The sequence below is a fragment of the Lycorma delicatula genome, chromosome 11, assembly GCF_047948215.1.
Source record: "Lycorma delicatula isolate Av1 chromosome 11, ASM4794821v1, whole genome shotgun sequence".
Lineage (NCBI taxonomy): Eukaryota > Metazoa > Arthropoda > Insecta > Hemiptera > Fulgoridae > Lycorma > Lycorma delicatula.
The window spans coordinates 62235743-62262339 of record NC_134465.1 but is presented as its reverse complement, the minus strand read 5'-3'; positions in this window follow the sequence as shown (position 1 = coordinate 62262339).

Here is a 26597-nt window from a genome sequence, read left to right as displayed (position 1 = left end):
TTCATGCTGCCTATACTGATTGTAAATGTTTTAGGTAGATTTCATAAGAAAGCTACCTATTGTAATGGGTACCATGATTCGACTTCCGAAAAAATTTCGACATATCTTCGCGTTTCACATCCCCCAGACCCCAAAACCACCATCAGCTGAAAAGTTTGTATATATATATATATATTTCACTTTCTTGTGGACATGATAACTGCAGTAATTTTGTGCCAATAACTTTCAGATTATTTCCTAAAAATAACTCGACCGAAAATCTCAGTCTAGTTCGTTAACGGCTAAATCGGACCATGGGGGTGGAAATGGGGTGGCTTTTTCGAAAAAAAATTATCTCAATAACCTTTTTATTAAGTAAAATATCGAATTAGTTTAAAGTACCTACTATTTTTTGGATAAGGGCCTAAAACTTATATAAGTAAAGTGTTTTGATATCATACCATTGGCCCAGGGGTGGAAAAAATGGGGTTTCGAAGACAAAAATAAATCATGCCTCCCTTAATAGGTACAGTATTGAATCTGTTTAAAGTGGTCGTTATTCTTCTAAACATTACCTAAAACGTTTTTTTGAAACAATTTTTGATATGACCAACCCTTACGGGAAGGGATGACCAAAATTTTAATGGAATTCTAAGATGGGGCTTGTCGTTTGCTAAGCATGTGAAACTGTTTTTAACATGTAACCATTTTCGTATTGAGTAAATTTGAAGTTTTTCTTCTACCTCTTCCTTCCGGCGTACCGCAAGGGATTTATTTTTTAAAATTAAGTTGTAAATTGTATAAACTACAGTGGTTATTATCCACTAATAAGTGGATATAAATAAATGAAGTATAAAAATCTAGAATGCCTGTTAAGAAAACGTACAGTAGGTTTGTGTAGACTTAACCCATCGGGTTGGTCTAGTGGTGAACGCGTCTTCCCAAATCAGCTGCTTTGGTAGTTGAGAGTTCCAGCGTTCAAGTCCTAGTAAAGACAGCTATTTTTACACGGATTTGAATAACCGTGGATACCGGTGTTCTTTGGTGGTTGGGTTTCAATTAACCACATCTCAGAAATGGTCAAACTGAGAATGTACAAGAGTTACACTTCATTTACACTCATACATATCATCCTCATTCATCCTCGGAGGCTAAACAGGAAAAACAAAGGTTTGTGTAAACTTAAATGAACATGTATGTTAACATATACATTTTCCTTAGAATTTGAAGAGGTTTAACATAGCGGTTGATAAATATAATTTGATCGTTTAGCATGTGCAAAAGTTCCATTATTTTAAAATTTTATCTTCAGTTTTCATAAATATTGACCGGGTCAATTGTGGAGAATTAGGAAATCTGGTAGGAATTCTATAGGAATTCTATATGGACAGCATTCATGATATTTTCTTACCAATACCGAAGCATAAAACTCGTTGGAGTTATGTGTGATAAATACGAGTACAATTATGAAATATACAACGGTAGAATAAGAAAATTTTATCAACTGATTACTACCAATTGCTAAAATCAAATTAACATTTTTTATAACCGAATTTAAATTTGCATCCAAGGTATACTGATTTTTAACTCACTTTATATATAAACACGTGCAAACCAAAACCGTAATTATTTACCTTTTACTTTCCTGCCATCATAGTTCTGGAGCTATGCTGCAAAAATAAAAGTATGGTAATCAGTCAAAAAGTAGGGGTATGGGCTTTTTCATTTCTCGACGTTTTACGACCCAGGAATCTGAAAAAACAAAAAAAAAGTTGGGGTAAAATTTGTTCGTACGTGTGTTGGCGTGTTTGAAACTTAATAATTTTTGACTGGATAAACCGATTTTGATGAAATTTTGTACAGAAATTCATGTATTTGGGACAATTTTTGATAAAATCTTCAGGTCAGTAACTCCAAAGGGTGGTGAAGATAGTTTTTTTGGGAATCAATTTTCTCAAAATTTTGCAAACATAACTTTTTGTTAAATTCAATTCATGTTATCTTACTATTTAAAAAAAAACATTTTCCCTCAAAATTCTCTCTTTCACCAAAAATCAAAAAATCTATCTTCTTATTTACTACATATTGTTAACTGATTTATTTTTGTCTTCCTAGGCATAATAGGAGTGCAAATACCCAAAAATAATATATTGAGGGCAATGTTGTAGCTAGGAGAGCCGATCAAAGTTTGATCGAAAGTTTGTTATCGATTTAAAAAAATTTTTAATATCCTTTTTCTTCCTTGTATGAAGTAAAGGAAGTATTGTGATCGCGAAAAATTTCGGTTTTCAGATTTCAACGGAAAATATCCATTTTGACCATCCCTGAATCCATTTTAACTAGTTTCGGCGTGACTTCTGTATGAACGTATGTATCTTGCATAACTCAAAAATTATTAGCCGTAGAATGTTGAAATTTTGGATTTAGAACGGTTGTAACATCTAGTTGTGTAATCGACTGTACCAAAAGGGTCCTTAAAAACAGTAATAAGTCCTTATTGAGAGTTTTTCAGCGATGTATCATAAGTGGTATTTATTTTCAATGGTTCCAGAGTTACAGCCAAATAAAGTTTTAATTAATGAAATATATGCATCTTACAAAGGGAAGGTACATCGGTTCGAATCAGACTTCATTTCCTTTTTTTAACTTTTTTTGTTAATTTTAATATATTAATTTATTATTTATTAAACCGTAAAAAAAAAATTACGATAAATAATAGTAAATAACAAAAAGAGAAAAAAATGAATAAATATCAGAAGTTATCAATGAAATAAAGTTTTATGTACTTTTCATTTTAAAAAAAATGTGTATATTTAATTTAATAGGCGTACAAGGAAGTCATGTATGTCCACATCAGATTTTTTGGTTTGTTTTCGTATATAATTTTTTTTCCACTATATTAGAATTAATACTTAATGTCAATAAAGTATTAAAACTTTATTATCAACTTCTTTTATAATTACAAAAAGATTTAAATACTATTTCAAATATAATTATTTTTGATGGAAAATGTTTTTAGTTACAATAATATAACGATTTTATCATTAAAAATCATCGTACTTCGAATTACTAGGAGCTAGGTCTCATGTAATATTTAATAATCCGTGCTAGAGATAATGATAAGATGTTCAAGAAAGAGCAAATGGAACCCAAATATACTATATATTATTGCATTGCAGCATATAAATACTAAAATATAATATAATTTTTAATTTACATAAATGAGAGACATGATTTATATATATAATAGATAACGAAATATTATTTATTTAATAAAATCCAAATATGTAATCAGTTTTATTCTATTTAATTTTTTTTTGTAATTTAATCTTTTATAGTTTAAGTTTTTTACAATTATTTCGGTCTGAAACGTTCAGTAGTATTTATTATTTATAATGTTTACTATTGCAGATTTGTTGAAATTTTTAGTAAATTAATGAATATGGACATAACTAAACAAAGTAGGTCAGATATAAAATTGATGGAATTGTATATCACGGAATGCGGAATTATTTATTCCACTCCAAATATACCCGTGGGTAACATATACTCTGATTTTTTTTTACCCCTACCTATTATTAATAAATATATGAAAAATTATCAACTTTTTTAATTGCATTAAAAAAGGTAATACATTGGGGAGTTACCATAGCTTAAATCCAGCATTAATTTTAATATATTAAAATCGAAAGAATATTTTTAGAGCAACATTAAACAGTTTGAGGAATGGCAAAATGAAGCTTATTATCTGGTCCGAATAAATACGTAAATATACGTATTTTCTATAAAGTAACAGATGTTTCAAAAAGGACGTAACTCTAAGGTTAAGAAGGTAGAAGTCACGAACAGGTAAATTTTATTTCTCCGTACATGTCAGTTGGTAACACTGTACTCAAGGTTAACAGCTGGTAACAGTTGAAACGTTCTTCTCATGCAGGAATGCTTTTCTTTTTCTTGTTTAGCCTCCGGTAACTACGGTTTAGATAATTCTTCAGAGGATGATATGTATGAGTGTAAATGGAGTGTAGTCTTGTACATTCTCAGTTCGACCGTTCCTGAGATGTGTGGTTAATTGAAACCCAACCACCAAAGAACACCGGTATCCACCATCTAGTATTCAAATCGGTGTAAAAATAACTGGCTTTACTAGGATTTGAACGCTGTAACTCTCGACTTCCAAATCAGCTGATTTGGGAAGACCCGTTAACCACTAGACCAACCCGGTGGGTTAACAAGCAGGAGTGCTATACAAGTAAAAATTAACGCCAGACCACATATATCTTTAACGAACCGGCAAAAATTAAGAAAATTTGACTGGGAAGTTTTGATAACATCCACTGTGTAACCCGGACCTATTATTTACACTGTGTATAGATTATTATTCGTTTCGGTCTCTGCAGAACTCACTGAATGGTGTTAAGTTAATTTCAAAAGAAGTCTCTTTACACAATTTTTTGACCAGAAACCACAGAAGCTTTATAGTGACGGGATTTTGATGTTGGTAGAAAAATGGTAGGAAGACTTCGAAAAAAATGGTGAATATGTTGTCTCATAATGTTATTGTCCAATTGCAATAAATGTATTCTCAATTTTGGTCCCCAAAGTGTCCTCAGTACGTTTTAGACAACCCAATGTATAAACAATTTATTCTATATAAAACTTAACAGATCATTTTAATTGTTTGATTATTGTTTTGTTTAACATTGATTATCTTATGTTGTTTGATTTTTATCTCATTATTCTATAAGATTAAGTATATTTGTTTTAATTTCTATATAGATTCATATAAAAGTGTGTGAATATACTCATATATATATATATATATTTATTTATATATTCAGACATATTCCATTTATATCAATGCTGAACATCTTTTATTTTTTTAGTTTCTTTTTTGAGTATTTTCTGTAACCATCCTGATTTTCTTCGTCATGTTTTTCCTTCTGTTTTTCTACATTCCCCTTCATGATCCTTAGCTGAAGACAATTTCCGTAGAGTATTTACAAAGCAACGTTTTTCCCCTTTTCCATTATCATTTTCAGCAATATTTTTTCATCTTCTATACGACATATTAGTTGCTTATTTCTTATTTTTATCTGTTCGTTTTAGTTTTTTTTTTATTCTTCTCTACAACCATGTATCAAAGTTGTTCAAGTACGGTAGGTATATATATATATATATATATATATATTATATATTCATAGTAATGATGTAATGAACAGTTAACTCATTTTCAATAAATATGTGACAAAATTTGAAAAAAGCTTTTTTAGTTTAGAACGGAGAATAGTTCGTCACGTATGCATTCCAATAATATATTTTGCTATTTCTTTTTAAAAAATTACGCTTTTTACAACAATAACCTTCAGTATAAAGAACTTTTTTTCGCTATGTAACCTAAAAGTTATTCTTTTATATATAATTCATATAAAATGTTCAGCATGTTCAAAATGTTATGGAATAAAATGTTCAGCATTTTAAAAAAAATTGGGTTCAAATACAGACATAGAAGAACAATTGCTAACATGTATAGGAACCAAACAGCAACAGTAACAATTGAAGAACATAAGAAAGAAGCCGCAATAAGAAAGGGAGTCCGACAAGGATGTTCCCTCTTTACATGGAACTAGCAGTTAATGATGTTAAAGAACAATTTAGATTCGGAGTAACAGTACAAGGTGAAAAGATAAAGATGCTACGATTTGCTGATGATATAGTAATTCTAGCCGAGAGTAAAAAGGATTTAGAAGAAACAATGAACGGCATAGATGAAGTCCTACGCAAGAACTATCACATGAAAATAAACAAGAACAAAACAAAAGTAATGAAATGTATTAGAAATAACAAAGATCGACCACTGAATGTGAAAATAGGAGGAGAAAAGATTATGGAGGTAGATGAATTTTGTTATTTGGGAAGTAGAATTACTAAAGATGGACGAAGCAGGAGCGATATAAAATGCCGAATAGCACAAGCGAAACGAGCCTTCAGTAAGAAATATAATTTGTTTACATCAAAAATGAATTTAAATGTCAGGAAAAGATTTTTGAAAGTGTATGTTTGGAGTGTCGCTTTATATGGAAGTGAAACTTGGACAATCGCAGTATCTGAGAAGAAAAGATTAGAAGCTTTTAAAATGTGGTGCTATAGGAGAATGTTATAAATAAGATGGGTGGATAAAGTGACAAATGAAGAGGTATTGCGGCAAATAGATGAAGAAAGAAGCATTTGGAAAAATATAGTTAAAAGAAGAGAAAGACTTATAGGCCACATACTAAGGCATCCTGGAATAGTCGCTTTAATATTGGAAGGACAGGTAGAAGGAAAAAATTGTGTAGGCAGGCCACGTTTGGAATATGTAAAACAAATTGTTAGGGATGTAGGATGTAGAGGGTATACTGAAATGAAACGACTAGCACTAGATAGGGAATCTTGGAGAGCTGCATCAAACCAGACAAATGACTTAAGACAAAAAAAAAAATATAATTCATCTAAATGAAATATGTTTATTTAAAAAATATAATATTTATAATGAAAAAGCATAAATTTATTTGTTGACATTGGAAATCAAACTTTTTATCACAAATTCGTTATTGGTTCATTAGTATATACATGTAATTGCTTAACGAATCACAATATAAATGTAGTTTATTTCATCAATATTATGAAATAATTAGGACGTTAAAACAAAAATTTGAAGTTGATGGTTATCATTTATTTTTCATTGACTGATTTAACGATGGTTAGATCATTTCGTGTAGTTCTATGATTCTTTGAAATCTTATTATTCATCAGCCAATGAACGTTCAGTTTTATTTTTATCTAGATTTGAATGTGTCACTGTGTGTGCGTGTAATTTATATATATGTATATATATATATATATATAGAGAGAGAGAGAGAGAGGGAGAGGGAGAGAGACAGAGCATGTGTGAGTGAGAGACTCACTCTTTAGTTTTCCGAAAGAAAATCGTTTGTCATTTGTACGAATTAAAAAAAATTCGAATGTGGAGGGGAATATCCTCTGCTACGTAGCAAAGTTTATGCGAAATATAGATTATCATTGGTGGTTACCGATTGGTGGGCGTGTCTGTTTAACAGGAAACTTTCTATTGGTCGAAGTACTATAAAAACACTACAACGATTATTTTCGAAAGTAATATGCAGTTTACTGTAATTTAATATTTACAGCTATATTTTATGGCAAGGTCTTTCTTTCTTATTTATTTCTGAGAATACAATCTTTATGGTTTTTTTTTATCTTGATCAAATTATTTTTATCGCGGTATAATTTTTGTTTTTTCTGTCTCATCTGAGGAACGTCTGAATTGATTTTATTGATACTTTGAACGATAAATTTAAATGCTTAATTGAAAACGTTTGTTACTGAAAGACTTTATTGGACATATTTATGAGAGTCTTGTAATTATGAAAATACAGTTTTGAAGACCACACGCATGCACACCCACCACACGTGTGTGTGTGTGTGTGTATATATATATATATATATATATATATATATATACTCGTATAATAAAAACGTTTAGCTCCTTCTTGAAACTTTTTTAATTTTTTTTTCATTCAGAATTTATAGGAAAAAAGTTATTAAATTATAATTATATGCTTTTTATTTTATTTACTGACGGTTTTTTTTTTTTTTAAAGGTTTGAATGTATATAACTACAAAATGCCAGTTTATGCTATTTCTGTATTAGAGGATATGGACTAGCCCGTAAATTATTGTAACGAATATGTTTTATAACTTTAGTGTCTAAATGAAGTATTTAATGGGAGTTTTTTATCTCATTTTATAAAATGAATGATTTAGAATCACCTAAGTTTATACGTGGTGTGATTTAATTCGGTTTTATTTTTATCTAGATTTGAAATGTGACTGCGTGTGCGTGTAATTCATATATATATATATATATATATATATATATATATATATATATATAGACAGAGAGAGAGTAAGAGTGTGAGGGCATGTGTGAGTGAGAGACTCCCTAGTTTTCCGAAACAAAATCGTTTGTCATTTGTACGAATTAAAAAAAAAAAAAAAGTAAAAAAGAAAAATAAAAAATTTGGCGGATAAATGATTATTGCATCTTAAAAATAAATTTTGGCAGCTAGCTTTTAAGTTTCTTTCGCCAATTCCATTTTTACTTAAGATTATTATTAATTCTAGAATACACACATGCCACGAGTTTTGTGTGTGTGTGTGTGTTTGTGTATATATAACGTCGCGTGCATGTTTCTATAATTTACTTTTAAATAATATTTATGCAATTTATTAATGCTTAAATAAAATGTAATTTTGTTGTTTTGTTTTTGTGTTATTTTTTATATTTTTATGTAATGTTTTGTAGTCTTGTATTTGTACAAACATTATATGGTTCACTTCTTTGTTTTTATTAAAATAAATGTAAGTTGGGTTATTGAGCTATTGTCAAAAATTCCGGTTTGGTATATTGCCAAATTCATAATTTTTTTATTAAGTTTAATAAATTGTTTTATTTACTCTTTGATTTTAGACAACTTAAAAAAAGAGAAGTGGCTTTTCATTAACTTAATAAACAGAAAAATCTAAAAAAAACCTTCAATTAAATTCGTATTTTATCATTAAAAAAAAAACACCATTTATAAATGTATGAGATATTAGTAAAGGTTAATAAAAAATGAATAAAATTAAGCAATAAATTTAAAAAAAAGTAATAATGAATAAAATAATTAATAAACGAAAAACCACAAAAAGACTATTTGCAACTGTGTTTTATGAAACAAAAACAACTGTTGATTAAAAAATTATGTTATCTGAATAATCCAAGTCGAGTGCGATAACTTAAATTAAAAATATGATGTGAACACCACATGACTTCCTTGTACGCCTATTAAATCATATATACACATTTTTAAAAGTACATAAAATTTTATTTCGCTAATTTCTGATTTTCATATTCTTTTTTTTATTGTTATTGACGTACAGTTTATTGTAATTTTTTTTTCACAATCAGTGATTGATAATTATTAATAAATCAATATATTTAAATTAAATGAAAGAAAAAGTTAAAAAAAAAGGGAGATGAAGTCGGATTTGAACCGATGTGCCTTCCCCTTGCAAGATCCAAATATTTCATTAATTAAAAATTTATTTCGCTATAACTCTGGAACCTATGAAAATAAGTACCACTTATGATATATCGTTGAAAAGATTTCAATGAGGGCTTATTACTACAGTTAAGAAAAATTCCAAATGTTAAAATGTTAAAGTAAAATTGTTAAAATGTCCTAAAATCCAAATGTTTTGGATTTTAGGTTTTTTTAAATACTTTTGGTCTATTAGATTGCAATCAAAAGGGTAGGTGCACAACTAGAAGTTGTGCACCGTCCAAAAATCCAAAATTTCAACATCTTACGGCTAATAATTTTTGAGTTATGCGAGATAAATACGTATGAACGTACAGACGTCACGCCTAAACTAGTCAAAATGGATTCAGGGATGATCAAAATGGATATTTCCGTTGAAATCTAATAACCGAAATTTTTCGCGACTACAATACTTCCTTTACTTCGAACTAGAAAGTAAAAATCCACTTAAACTCGCCATTTGGACTGACCGTCTGTATGGAGTATACTGACTCACGGAGTGTGATAACATACATCTATATGAATATAATTAAACACATTTCACATCGTATTGCCTCTCCTCACTCTTTGAGGGTCAGTCTTAGTTAGGAGTTTAAGTACTTTATACCGTTTTTATGGTTTTTTTTATTTTTTATTGATGAATTAATTCAGCACAAATCTTGTGCGTGGAAATATGAAAATGGAAATTCGTAGAGTAAGATAAATTTCTTTTTTAACCGGGATTCGAACCCGGGATGTCAGGATGAAAGGCCGTGACGCTACCACTCTGCCACGGAGATTGGTAAAGATTTGTGTTCATTTATTTTTAATCTAGAGTTGATATTATTTTTGTTTATAAACAGTTAGTCGTATTCATTTTACCATGAATAAAAAACTGGTAAACTCGATTAAAAGGTGCTATTTTCAATTCCGTGGTATTTTTTATCATTCACATATATAGATGTTATTTATTAATAACAGAATAAAATAATATTAAAAATAATACAAAGTGAACATGAAAGGATTTACTATCCAATAACGCAAAGAAATTATGCAAATTTATTAAAAATATGGTAAAAAAAAAAATATATATATATATGGTAAATATATAATATAAATATATAATGGTAATATGGTAATATATATATATATATATATATATATATATATGGTAAAAATATGGTATGGTTTCGTAATTTTTTTTCATATTAAACACTTGAAAAAGTAAAAGCTAAATTTGAAAAAACTGGGCAAATTACGAATGTTAAAACGCAAATCTGTCAATTTACGTCTAAGTCAACTGAAAACCCACATTTTTCAACTCAAAGACATTCACACAAATTAGTTATCTTAAAGACTAAGCTACATGGCATTTCGTGTAAATATTTTGGACTGAGTTGGTTACCAGTAACCACCGGGTTGGTCTGGTGGTGAACGCGTCTTCCGAAATCAGCTGATTTTGAAGTCAAGAGTTCCAGCTTTCAAATCCTAGTAAAGTCAGTTATTTTAACAAGTATTTGAATACTAAATCGTGGATATCGGTGTTCTTTGGTGGTTGGATTTCAATTAAACACATATCTCAGGAAATGGTCGAACTGAGACTGTACAAGACTACACTTCATTTACACTTATACATATCATCCTCTAAAGTATTGTCTGAACAGTAATTACCCGAGGCTAAACAGGTAAAAGAAGAAGGGTTGGCTACCAATACTGTCGAAATTGCAGCCACGAGATGATCGTATTTGTGCGTTTGTTGAAAATTGAATGTTGTAATTTTGTCATAATTATTAGGTCTATTATTGTGAGAAAATTATTATTTAATTGGATAATTATTTATAATATTAGAATTAACAGTAAATAAATACAATTAACATTTAATCGAATTGAACTTAAAGTGGAGGACATGAAAACATATACAAAGTTACATCAATTTTCTGCCATAACTGGACTATTTGTTAACCGATTTTAAAAACTAAAAAGTCATTTTGTTCAAAATAAAAGGCTTAATATTTTTAAAAAACATACATTTTGATAAAACGTATATTTATAGAAATATAACGGATTAAAAAATAAACATGGCCACTATTTTGTAATTTTCGAAGGTATTTTAGTTGTGATATTTTCCTAATTTTAAAACTTTATTACCAAGACGCTTTCAAAATATTAATTCGTTAATCCTAAATTGAGATATAAATTTTTATATAAAAATAAATTGACGGACATAGGGAGAACGAAGGAGAAATTGCCATTTGTCCTAAGGATATTTTTTGTTTAGTTTTACAAGTAAAATCCGAAAAAGTATAGCCAGCCCTCCATTTTAGAAACACCTGTATGTATATATATATATATATATATATATATATATATATATATGCACGCGTGCGCACGCACACATTCACACCATATTCATCTTGTTCTCGTGTAAGATAAAAAAGATGATATTACTCGTAAATAATGTTTTATAAAAACCGTAGTTAAATTTCTTGTAAAATCTGTTTTATTGTGCATGTGTAATGAATGTAAAGGCAGAATGTTCAATTTATTTAATTTCATAATGTTTATAAAAGATAAACGATGGAAAAATTTTTGTGTAATGTACTAACAAAATGTTTTTATATATGTATCTTACTCTCATGAACACATAATACCAGTTTAGAGAATATAGTTTGTTTTTTATCTTTTCAAAGTTATTTATATCTGTTCATTAAACAGAAAATAAGTCGTATATTTTCTTGTTATGATATTTATACCGTATTATATTTACTTAAGCTAAATAAAGATGATTTTTTTTTCGATTATTCGTTGAAATTGAACTATCGTTTTCTTTTCTATAATCGATTATTATTGTTACGTTATGGTATATCGATATTATATTTTTTATACACTAAAAATCAATTGTAAAACTCTTTTCCGTAATTTTTTAAATTATTTATAACCATTTATCGTTAAAACCTATTGTTAGCTATTAATAATTTGTAATTATGTTTACTATGAGACATATATATTGTCACAGTAATTTCTTTATTAAAAATCGATAAAAGATTACAAAATAATTTTACAATAGATTTTTAAGTAGGAATTTTATTTCAAAAAAACAATGCGCAATTTAAAATTAGAGTTAAATAAGAATTCAAGTAACGGAAAATCATAAGTTTGTAATTATAATATTTTTTAATTATGATTAAATCGTTACAAATTTAGCATTAGTAAGATGTTTATGAAAATTATTTTAAAACAAAATTAAACACGAATTGGAAAAATATCATCCACCGGAACAAGTAGGATTTCGTTCAGGTTTCTCTAACATAGATCACATCCACGTTCTATATCAGGTAATTGAAAAAGCATTCGAATTTCAAATACTCTTAACACATAACATTCATTGATTACCATAAATCGTTTGATTTCACAAACGAACCATCAATAAATATCTTAATTTAATAAAAAAATATATATTTATCGACTAAGACCAGAATAATGATTGACGCAAATTAGGTTTGTATTTTAAATTGGAAAAAGGAATAAAACGGGTAAATCTTTTATCGCTGGTAAGGATTGTTTTTATAAAACTGAAATGGACAGAAAAAAAATTGGAATGGTATCAGCAGTCATCCTGACCTTGTAGGGGAAGACATCCTCTACCACCCCCTCCGTTGCGAGCCCTTGTGGGCTTTATCGGAGGTCATCTTTGAAACCTTGACCTTGACTTTTGACATATTCTAATTCGCCTCGGTCAGGATGCCATCGATGAGAATGCCACGAGTGACATTCCCATTGGTTTACTAGAAGTTATTGAACTCAACGAAAAACACATCTCACTGAGTTTTATACATTCCTTTTTGGATCTCCGTATTAACTGGATGATCCGCGAGGAGTGGTCTATAGTGGCTGGTTCTCTTCGCGCCCTTACGGTGTGTAGGTCTGCAAAGGGAGTTTAATCGAGGTACTCGATCGTGGTAGGATCCTGGTTGGCTATGGCATTGAATTGGTTTGAGGTAGGCGCATCGGCATCGTGCCACGGTTATATTGGTGTTGTTTTTGATTCGATTTGGGGCTCCCGCTGGAGGGGGTGGTCGCGCCGCCGGGGTATGTTAACCCGTGGGACCGATGGCGTGGCTTCCCTCCTCCGGTGGTGGACGTGATCGTGACTTGGTAATGCCACGCAAGACACCATGATGGGACCGGGTAGGGATGCATGCGGGGTTTGTTCCCGGCTCTTGCGCGGACCGGAATGAGGTTGCGTTCCCCTTTTTAGGTGACCTAAATTGGGTGTAGGTCTGAATTTCTATGTCGCATAAAACATAATTTTGATTGGTATGAGTGTAGCACTGATTTAACTTTAAACTCGTTCGTTTTCTGAGTTATTCACAGTCACGAACGTTGTTGTCAAATCTTTACTAGGCGCGGGGTTCGCGCTTCCGCGATTTTGGTCAGTCAGTTTGAGGGAATCATCTTAGGATGGATGTGAAGATGTCCGTTTGAAGCCTACGTGAAGGCGAAATTCGATATGTATCTTACTGATGCAAATGTCTGCCGAGGCATTTAAATCGGTGGCATCCCGACCGAGGCCTGGTTGATGACTGTGAGATGTAATCAGTTAGATTGTCTGAAGACGACATCCGGTAAAGTCCCTCAGGGCTTTGAACGGAGGGGTGGTGTGGCGACCGGTAACATCACAGGGTGGGTGTCTTTCCCCTACAGGGTTGGGATGAGTCTTAAGCAAGACTGAAAATACCTAACTTAGAAAGGAATTGAACTACCTACACGTATAAGATAAAAGTGAGTTCATTCCATAACAAGAAACATAAAAATATTAGCAGTAGAAAATTGACAAATCTAAGGTTTGGAGATGATCTGTACTATTTGTTCGATACCAGAAATGATGAATGAATTAGAAAAAAAAGGCCGGTTTAATTTTTAATGGAAAAAAGAATTTTCTAATAATTGGGTCAAGAAAGAATTAAAACTATTAGGAAAGCAACTACACTGGACAAATGAAACAGCCTGTTTAGAGCAACCGGTCAATTTCATCTCCTTATTATATTTCACCTGTGAAAAATGTCTTTCCAGATAACTACGTAGCCGGCCTCCGTGATGCGAGTGGTAACGTCTCGGCCTTTTATCAGGAGGTCCCGGGTTCGAATCCCGGTCAGACATGGCATTTTCACACACGCTAAAATCATTCATCTCATCCTCTGAAGCAATACCTAACGTTGGACTCGGAGGTAAAAAAAAAAGCTAGTAAAACCAAGTAATACGGTTGAGGTTGGCTCTTTTTTAACTTGTATAACTGGCGAGGCAGCCAGATCTTATCGAAGGCCTGTTGAACATCCAAGGTATTTTCTCTCCTCACGTCAGTTGCTTATAACCTCAGTAAATCTATGCGTTTCCTCAATAGTAGTTGATCACCTTGGAAGCCGAACTTATGAGCAAATTTGTTTCTACAATGCGTATATAAATAATCCAAATTTTTTTTTTCCCAAAAATCAACCCCACCTCTTAAAATTTAAATATATGTTTTTTGTTCTTTTGCTCTATCTTCCTGCGGTTTAAATATTTTTCAACAATATTTTGAAAGTTTATAATTGATATATAGAGATGTCAAGAAACGTCTAAAACTTTTTTTGTTATAAATATAAATTTTTTATTTATATTTAACATTATAATGTCTTGCTAAAAACATTAAAGAATTTGCTTACCAAAAAAACTTTTTAATCATATTAGTACATTTTTGTTATTTTTTTTTTTTATAAAAAGATGAAATTATATTATTATATAAATAAAAGTCAGACCCTTAATGTTTGAATTGAAATGAAAAAGGCATGCAAGGTATATTTATGACTTGACCGGCATATCCGCCAAAGTCGTACAGTACTTTTCCAGCTTTTTTTTTTTTAATATAGATGTGGGGCATAAATTTTAGTTTAAGAATTATTTTTATTTTATCAGTATATTTTTAGAATTATATTTTCGCAATTTACACGGATATATTTTATAGTAAAGTTACAAATAAATCGAAGAGATTATTTTTATTTAATTTTATTATCTTTAAAAGTGATACTTCAGTAATGACATTGAATAACTTAACGGAAAAAAATCTTATGTGGACACTACATGAGACTTCCTTGTACGTCTATTAATTTACATATACTCATTTTTAAAAGTACATAAAATTTTATTTCACAATTCATTTTATTTCAAAATTTTATCTTTTTTTGTTGTTATTATTGAATTATTATTTATTGTAATATTTTTTTAAAAGCTTTATTTAATTCGCTTTAGGAATAAACAAATCTTGCAACTACTATATCTTTTGATCGTATGAAAATCAATGAAATTTGGTACACGTATGTAACTTCGATGACAATATACGGTGTCGGAATTTGATAAGGCCCACTCCCATACCCCCACGCACTACCCCTACGCTAAATGCATGGATTTAGTTGAAAATTTTCATTTCTCATGAACTATCGAATGAAAATGATTGAAATTTGTTACACGTATGTAACTTCGATGTGTAAAAATAAATATTTTTACTTTTTTTTTAGTCTTAAAAAAATTACAAAAATATATTTGATTACATATAAAAAATTATTTTTTAAAAAAGCTTTTATTTAACTAATAATAATAATATTGACATTAATATAAAAGGAAACAAATTAGAAAAACTATCTAAAAAGTAAAAAATAAGAATTAAATCAAAATATAATATATTAACAAATATAAAAATGCACTGAAAAGTAAAAAAATAAATTATATAAATATCTAATAAATAACCAATAAATAAAAAATAATAAATGTAATAATTATTAAATTTTAAAATTAAAAGTAATGAAATAAAACCGTTGTTAAGTAAAACCGTTTTTTTTTTTTTTACAATCAGAGTTTAATAATTATTAATAGTTAAATTATAAATTTAAATTAAAAAAATCAAAATTAAAAAAAAAGGAAAAATGAAAAAAGGAAGAAAATTTTTACCAACAAAGAAAGAATAAAAAGATTAAGAGAACATGATAAATATAAAGAAGGAAACGTTAAGACCAAGGAAAGAATAAACAGATTAGAAGATTAGAATATAAAGAGAGAAAATTGAAAATTAGAGTACGTATGTACAAGTTAAGATCAGAAGAATTTTATCAAGCCAAAGAGCGATTAAATGCTTGGCAACAAAAAAACAAATAAACGAAATGATGAGCAACTCCGACTTAGGAAGAATATTGTCCGACAATATCAGAGCAGTAATGAACTAAAAGATAAGAATTCTTTTTCAATTTATTAAAGATTGAGCATATATGCTTCAGTGTATGTGATTTTCTTATGAGGGTCTATTTTTCAGTCAATCTGTAGTTAACTTGAATGTAGAGAAAATTTAATAGAAATTTCATAATGATTAAAATTAAACAGAAATAAAACTAGAAAATCCAAAAATAATACGATTCTAAATTATAATTTGCAATTAATATTACATAATCAGATGTTTCTCCAAATCTATTACATATATACATATGTAATAATGCCAAATTAAATTACATATACACATTTTTTAAAAGTGCATAAAATTATATTTCACTATTAACTTCTGATATTTTTTTATTGTTATTATTAAATAATTATTTATTGTAAAAATATTTTTACAATCACGGGTTAATAATTATTAATAAATCAATTTATTTAAATTAAAAAAAAGTTAAAAAAAGAAGATGAAGTCTCATTCGAACCGATGCGCCTCCCTTGTAAGATCCAAATAATTCATTAATTAAGATTTTATTTGGCTATAACTCTTGAACCAATGTACATAAGTACCACTTATGATATATCGTTGAAAAGCTCTCAATGAGGGTTTATTCCTGAAGTTAAGAAAAAGTCCAAAATCCAAACGTTTTTGGATGTTTGGCTTTTTTGGTCACTTTTGATTCAGTCAATTGTAATCAAAAGGGGAGGTCGACAAGTAAATGTTACAGCAGTCCTTAATCCAAAATTTCAACATTCTACGGCTAATCGTTTTTGAGTTATGTGAGATACATACATACGTACCGACGTCACAACGAAACTAGTCAAAACGGATTCAGGGTTGGTTAAAATGGATATTTTTGTTGAAATCTGAAAACCGAAATGTTTCGTGATTACTTCGTACAAGAAAGTAATAAACTGTAATTGAAATAAGAATATCTTCAAATTATTATTATTATAAAACCGTTTTTGAGTCAAATAAATGGGAAATTCTTAAAACATTACCTTATTTTATATTTTTATGTAATTTTTGTTACAATTTCCTCTTATACTTGTAAAAAAATTGCTACTTTAAGATTTTCATCGATATAATTATGTTATAACTCTAATTACAACAATTATTATTACTAATAACAGCTGCCAGTGTGATAAAGGCGTTAAAATCGATTTTATGGTATTATTAATAAAAAAAATGTGGATTTTCCTAACATAATTGAATAATTTTACATTTAATTTAAAATCTATCTTAAAGATTTTATCGCATGAATATAATTTAAATATATATATATATATATATATTAAAAAATATAACAATATATATATTATACCATATATAATATATAATAAAATAAGGGTCTGTTTTAAGAATTTCTCATTTATTTGACTCAAAAACGGTTTTATATATATATTTATAAATATATTTAATAAAATCTGTTTTCTTTCTTACAATAACCATTGGAATTATTAGTAACTATTTGATATTTTAAAAATGAAATTTAATTAATTTTTAGATGTCTTCAGTTTAATCTAGATATAACAATATTTTGAAATTATTTTATTTAATTTTAACGGAGTGTTAAAAGTATTGCAACTCTATGTGTGGTTTTTAATTTAATATTTAGTTTATATGAAAAATGTAATAACAATAATAATAGTAATAAAACAAGAAAAACGTCCTATAAACATTATAAGAAAGATGTTCACGTAATTTTCTTTAAAATTTGACATTTACTTTTAATAAAATGTCAGATTTCATCTCCTTTCATTTTTGATTCTCTATTTGAAATGTCTGTTTTGATATGTTTTATTCATCGTATATTTCTTATGGAGCAGAAAATACGTTTACTAAGAAAATATAAAACGTACTATATAATAAAATATATACACACACATATATATATTCTATGAAATAAATAATGATTTATTTCAGACTGATTGATTATTTATGGAAACTACTTCATTTTTCAAAACTTGTAAAAGATAATAAAAGGTAAAAATAAGTGCGGATCTAAATACTTATAAAATTACTATTTTAATTTAATTGAAATTTTTGTCCGCTTTATTCAATCAAATTCTTTTTTTAATTAGGAAGTGGACATGTAATAATAATTTCAATGTAAAATATTACAAGTAAAACGACTGGATCCTCACTTTGTTCATTATCCTTATGGTTGTGAGAATAAAATTGATAAATAACAATTAAAGCCTGTTCAATTTATAAAAACTACAAGTGTATTGTAGTTTCTTCAGTGAACAGTACTCAAAACTTTGAGTGATCTGAAAAATGAGGGTTTTTAAAATGGGCTTCCATTTTAAAAATAATATTTGTACGTTCGTTCGGGTAAAAAAGTATTTTGAACTGTTCTTAGTGTTATACGAAAAACATCACAGGCTTCGTTTCTCATTTTTTTTTTATTTTACTTTTTTTAGTCAAGTCTCACCATAGGCAGGTGAAGCCAATCAACCCACCGGATTGGTCTAGTGGTGAATGCGTCTTCCCAAATCGGCTGATTTGGAAGTCGAGAGTTCCAGAGTTCAAGTCGTAGTAAAATCAGTTATTTTTACACGGATTTGAATACTAGATTGTGGATTTGTTTTCATATTATGCAATTGTAAAAGTAAAAGCTAAATTTGAAAAACTGGCCAAATTACGAATGTTAAAACGCAAATCTGTCAATTTATGTCTAAGTCAACTGAAAACCCACATTTTTCAACTCCAAGACATTCACACAAATTAGTTATTTTAAAGACTAACCTACATGGCATTTCGTGTAAATATATTGGACTGAGTTGGTTACCAGTAACCACCGGATTGGTCTAGTGGTGAACGCGTCTTCCGAAATCAGCTGATTTTGAAGTCGAGTTTTAGCTTTCAAGTCCTAGTAAAGTCAGTTATTTTTACACGGATTTGAATACTAGATTGTGGATACCGATGTTCGTTGGTGGTTGGGTTTCGATTAACCACACCTCAGGAATGGTCGAACTGAGACTGTACAAGACTACATATCATCCTCATTGATCATCTGCAGTATTATCTGAAAGTTAATTACAGGACGCTAAACAGGAAAAAGAAAAAGAAGCCAGTCGCGTCGAACATAAAGTAACAATGAAAGTGGTTGTGTAGGTTGAGCTGCTGCGCCGAACACCGTCATACCATTAAAGCTACTTTTATCGGTAACCGATATATATCGAATAAAACAAATTTTTGAAGAGAATTTAATTTTAACAATTGTAATTGGTCTCCGAATTTTATTTGATCAACGGTTTGGCTGTACTAAAGTTGAATTTCGCCAAGGAACATAATCCAACCCACCGGGTTGGTCTAGTGGTGAACTCTTCATCGCAGATCAGCTGATTTCAAAGTCGAGAGTTCATACATTTAAATCCTAGAAAAGTCAGATACCGATTTAAATACTAGATCGTGGATACCGGTGTTCTTTGGTGGGTAGGCTTTAATTAACCGCACATCTCGGGAACGGTCGACCTGAGAATGTACAAGACTATACTTCATCTACATTCATACATATCATCCTCTCAAGTAATACCTTACGGTGGTCTCGGAGACTGAACAGAAAAAAAGGAACATAATCCGGTTATTACCGCAAGCCTTTACAACGGCTACCATCTTGAAACTTTGAAATATTTACTAACGGCAATAGTCCTATGTTCATAATTTAATTAATTAAAGTAATTCAATAATAATAATAATAAAATATGAAAAATTATTAGAAGTTTTTAATAAAGTAAAATTTTATATATTTTTCATTTTAAAGAATTGTGTTAATGCAATTTAATAGGCGTTCAACGAATTCATGTGTTGTCCATATCAGTTTTTTTTTTTAATTGGAAATGTAGAAAATTTAATTCTGAAAAGATTCACGTAAATTATCTAAGAAAAGATTGAATACAGGATATTGAAATTTTACTTTACTAAAAAACAAATCAAAATAAATTTTGAAAAAAATTTAACAGCATGAAGAAACTAATTTTGTGCAGTGGTTTGAAACAGCTGTTAAAGATAAAATGTTATTTAACTTTGAAAACAATGGAAAAATGATATTAAAATTAATGAAGGAGTTACCTTTCAGTCAATTACCTTCAAAGTTGTTCGAACTAGGAGTTTTGGGAGGTACAATGCGGTGCTCTTATAATATCTCTGCAAACAATCGTCCTATTATTCAAAATCTAAAGTGGTATTTCTTAGGAGGTTGAAGACTGACTTTTTCATGCGTATGTAATATATACTGTCGATCTAACAGATCACGGAAATATATATATATATATATATATATATATATATATATATAACTTTTATCTGTTTGTTTGTTATCGCGCGAGAACCAATCAACCAATTACTTTCAAATTTGCATATTAAAAATATTCATTATTTTTTCGCCCGCAAGAAGGGTGAAATTGTGAATTAATTTTATTCATTAACAAAAAAATAGATCAATCCTTTTACTTTATTATTTCTGCCATCATCGAAAAGAAATAAGTTTTGAATTTTTCATCGTCAAAGGTGTGTGCATTTTAGTTACCATATTTACTATTATTCTATCTTTTGTAATTTAGTTTCTTTTTCAGGTTTCTATGAAGCCTGAATACTATAATTATTATTAATCAATTATATAAATTTAAGTTCCACTCATCAACAATTTTAAAAATATATATCCGAGTACTTTCGGAGCCTTTACTTCATCATCAGGGATTTCCCAAAAGTTGTTAATTCAAATTCAAATGAATAATTGTATTTAAATTAAAATTGTTATGTTCATAATGATCGGTCGTCAAGAAATAAAATTAATTTTTACGCCAGTAAGACCCTAATGTCGTGTCTGTAAGATGTTTACGACTATTATGAAATAGTACCAAACTTCTTTCTTTCTTTTTCCTGTTTAGCCTCCGGTAACTACCGTTTAGATAATTCTTCAAAGGATGAATGAGGATGATATGTGTGAGTGTAAATGAAGTGTAGTCTTGTACATTCTCAGTTTGACCATTCCTGAGATGTGTTATTAATTGAAACCCAACCACCAAAGAACACCGGTATCCACGATCTAGTATTCAAATCTGTGTAAAAATAACTGACTTTACTAGGACTTGAACGCTGGAACTCTCGACTTCCAAATCAGCTGATTTGGGAAGACGCGTTCACCATTAGACCAACCCGGTGGGCTTGAAATAGTACCAACCTATCAATAATTAATTATATAATTTGTTATTATTTATCAATATTATTCTCACAACTTTACTTTATGTACTTCTACTTATTTACGCATGTAAGAAGTTATACTTCTTTAACGTGAATAAAAAAGAATTTACCCATTCAAACAAATTTGATCTGAGTCAAACGATCGATAGACGACATTAAATACCATGAATAAAAGTTTGAATTAATAATACTTAAATGAAATAATATTTATTTTATACAGTTAAAAAAATATTGAAGTATTCGTTGTCATATAAAACAAAATTCATCGAATATATTTCGATTAGTTTATGTGAATAGGTACGAGGGTTATGATATGAAAAATATGATACAAATAGTTTTAGTTTATAACAGTGTATTTTATAAAAAAATTTGTTTTTGGTAAATTTAAAATTATTTATGCAAAATCAAGAATTTATCTGATGTGTGCTATTTTCTGTGTCATTAAAAAGTATAATTTTACTCATAAAAAATAGTACTTAGATAAATATAACCTCATATTTTGATACACAATTTTCACAAAAATATTCGCTGCAATATAAATAGTTTTATGAATATGAACAACAATATTCACAGTTTAAAATATTGATCTTCAGAAATCCGTGTATATATTTATTACTATTCAATATCTGTTATGTTTACAACTCGTGCTAATCACTTAATTGCATCGAACGACTGGCTGAATTAGACACTACCCGCATGTGCGTGCAAACTGATCCACTTGGGCCTGCGCAAATCTTCATGGTGTGTTACATCGGTCCGCGCAACTTCCGTAACTTTCTGAAAATACACTCTCGTCAGTTTCTCCTAACGGGCCAAAAGAAGTTTAACTTTAAAAACGTTTTATTTATTTTCGTTAATTTTCCTATATCTACTGATGATGATTATTTAAAAATCAAAACTAGCATCTACTTTTAGATCATTTTATTTAATGATTTTTGTTAATTTCTTATTTAGGAATTTATTTCAGTAACAGTTCTGCTTAATTTTTTTTCTTCATATTAAATAAGTATATATCGTTAGGTAATTTATAACTTAAATTGTTTAAATTTAAGTTTATTAAAGATTATAATAATGTATAATATTACAATTTAATAGTTGTTAAGCTGTTTGATGGGGAAACTTTGCGTAAAGTTTTGCATATTAACGCAATATCCTACTTTGTTAAGTATTTCCTAGTTACTTACTAATTAAAATAAACTTTCTCAGCTACTTAAAGGATATTTACTTATTATATTATGTAGGTGTTATTTTAACTTTTGTATTGAATACCAGATATAATCTTAATTTTGAGGGATGTTATTATTTTCTTGGCTATGGCCCGCAAAATCAAATGAAAGTATTGCAGTCAATTTAAAAGATGATCTTCCCACGGGATTTTTTTTGTTAAATTTATCTAGGTGTTGTTATACTCTTAATTGAAAATTTTTTATCAAAATAATTTACATTAGTTTCAATTTTTCCTTCTCTTAACACAGATTGTACAATTTTTTTTTTAATCAATTTCTGTAGGAGATATTGGTATTGTTTCTGGATTTATTTATTTTTGCTTCTGTAATTCCGAAACGATTTTCATGATATAGTTAAAAAAAAAAGTTTCTGTTAAACATTGGTACGTGAAACTAATCTTTTTGGAAAATGTATGTACACTACTCTTAACTTAAACTTTCGGCTTTGACTGCCCAGAGAAATTTTTTTTGCTAGTCGGCGCAATTGTTCTTATTTATTAAATAAATACGTGCATAAACATTGTAAACGAACGAATAGTTTGTTATTTAATTCAATGTACATACGTTTGTATGTGAACACTTTTTGCCTTTGATTTCGATTTCGGATTCAGATTCAGCATCGTTAACGATGATGAATAGCCGCGATCGGCCGTTCGGTTAATCTCATAATGACCGCCAAAATTAAACTTTTGTAATAATCATTACACAATAACGGTATCAAGTTGATTTACACCCACTAATCTCAGGTTTATTCAAATATATAAATATAAATTATATAAATCAAGTGTAAAATCCGGAGATGAAAGATTACGCCATTGCAGATTTTTGAAATTATTTAAAAAATTTATTATTAAAAAAATAGATGTCGACATCAGTCTTCCTTATACGCCTATTAAATTCCATATACATGTTTTTAAAATGCAAAGTACGTAAAATGTTATTCCATTAATAACGTTTGATATTTTTTCATATATTCTTTTTTTATTGTTATTATTGAATTATTATTTATTGTAAAACCTCTTTTTACAATCAGAGGTTAATAATTATTAATAAATCAATATATTTAAATTGAAAAAGAAAAGGTAAAAAAAAGGAGAAGTCGGATTTAAACCGATGTGCCTTCCCCTTGCAAGATCCAAATATTTCATTAATTAAAATTTTATTTGGCTATAATTCTGGAACCAATGAAAATAAGTACCACTTATGATATATCGTTGAAAATTTCTCAATGAGGGCTTATTACTACAGTTAAGAAACAGTCCATAACAAATTTATTGAATTTTGGGCTTTTTAGGACATTTTTAGTCTAGTCGATTGCAATCAAAAGAGGAGGTGCACATCTAGATGTTACAACAGTCCTAAATCCAAAATTTCAATATCCTACCCCTAATCGTTTTTGAGTTATGCGAGATACATACGTACGTACAGACGTCACACCGAAACTAGTCAAAATGGGTTCAGGAATGGTCAAAATGTATATTTCCGTTTAAATCTGAAAACCGAAATTTTTCGCAATTACAATACTTCCTTTACTTCGTACAAGGAAGTAAAAAATGTGTTACTTTTAATTGCATCAGTTTCTGAAATGTATCCAACGTCATATAAAACTATAAAATTTAATTAACATAATATGTGACTACTGGATTTGCTTGGTCACCAAATAATGGTCACGTGACTTCTGAGGAATTAAAAAAATAATTCCTTATAGACTTATGTAACCTCAATATACAAAAATACCATAATTCAAATAATTATATTATAATGACATATATTAAACATTTTATATATACTCTGTTATACCTTACAAACATATAAAATCTATAAATAAGAATTGCATGGAATCAAACAATAATACTGAAATATAGTGTACAAATGTATAGTAATGTTAGAATCTGAGTTAAGTATGAGTTAATAACAATAGATAACTTTATTAGAAATAGATTAATAATTGAGAGAGCAATAATAATAATAATAATTATTATTACAATAAAACACTGACAATCAAGCATCTTATAGAAGAGTGTACCATATATGAGGACCTCAGAAAGAGGTTCCGTTTTAGAAATAATATTACTGCTGATCTGGATAATGGAAATGAAGAAAATATAGTTGCATTTTTACACGCCAGTGGACTTCTTAAAAGTCTATAAAAATGAAAGTTTAAAGCTGTGACAAAAGAAACTCTAAGCGGTAGTTTATATATATATATATATATATATATATATATATAAAGAAAAAATGGTATTGATAAGTTTAATTTTAATTTTAAATGTATGCATATATACATAAGGGAGTCTTGAAACGTGGCACGTATAGTGACGGGAGGTAGCCCTCTTGCCTAGGCTCACCTGCATTCAAGAGCAGTGAGTCGGGGTGTGTCCGATGATGGCATGGGGGACCCTCAAGGGTGGATTGAGGGCGCGAGGCTGTGGGTGTACGCTGTGCATACCTATAGCCTGTTTATAAGAAGGATTCAACTGCCACGGCACCCTGGCGCGACTGATATACTGCTCAACGGCGGTTCTGGTCGCCCCGAGGGTGCTTAAACAAACTATAAATGAGACTCGTAGAAGAAAGAAAGAAAGATATGGTAGGATAAGTTTTAATTTTAATTTTAATTTTAATTTAATGGTCTTTTGGGAACCTATCTCAAATTTTAATATTGGGGCCCCTTACACCCCATAAGTGTTTGTGATTGTCCTTGTCTTTATGTCTTAAATCTTTTGTGTAGTTTGTGCTTTTAAATAAAATGTAAGGGCCCTTTACACCCTTACATATGACGATCCAGATGGTGATAGTAGTTTCTTTTAAAGATTGTGACGAGGGCTAATGACCTTAGCAGTCGATGCCCATAAAAATTCAGAAAAAAAAATAATAATAACAATAACAATGTTCGTTTAGACTTTTCATAGTAACTAGTTTGTTTTTGTGTTTCTTAATAAGTACTTATTTATCCCCTTTTTTATGGTTATTTCTTTTATATTTATGGCTTTACTTGCACTCTTTAATTCGCACGGTAGTTCTTTCTTTCCATTTATATGTTATCTATTTTCTAATTATTCTCATATCCGAAAAATTGATTTGTTAGTTTATAATAAGAAACTTGTAAGAAAATAAGTTTTAATATATACGTTTAAAGGACTGCTATTTTGAGAAGAAAAAGATTTTATTTTAAACTTAACATTTTTTTACAGGCATCGAAATAATATTTCGGACTTATGTACAAGGGGCTTAAATCGAAGTATGTTTATTATTATTGTAGATAACTTTAATAATTAAATTTATATTTTCAAACAAAAATTAATTATCTTAGAATTCATTAGAGTAAAAAAATAAAACTATCTTTGTTGGGCTTAAAAATGATTTTTTATTTATTGTATTATACAAAGAAATATTATATTAATATTTTATATATATATATATATATATATATAAAATTATGATTTAAAAAAATGTAAAATGTAAAAATGAAAAATAAAATAACTTAATAATTCATCAGATAATTTTGAGTGGTCAGCTATTTAAATAAGGTTTGTTGATTTTTACATTTTTTTACGGTTCTAAAGGTATCTTTAATTATTTGATATTATTATTATGTTAATGTGGGTCTACTTGTAACGTTTACTGACGTAACCTATCTGTTTTACGTCTTTGACTACGTAAATATTTGTGTATGTTCTGGAATAAATTATATCTGTTGACAAAAAATAAAATATTTTACCAAAATTAAAAGAAAAAAATTAATTTAAATAACACTATGTAAATACCTTTAATTTTAAAAAGTGGTTTAAAAGATATATCTTTTTATATTTTAAATTAAAG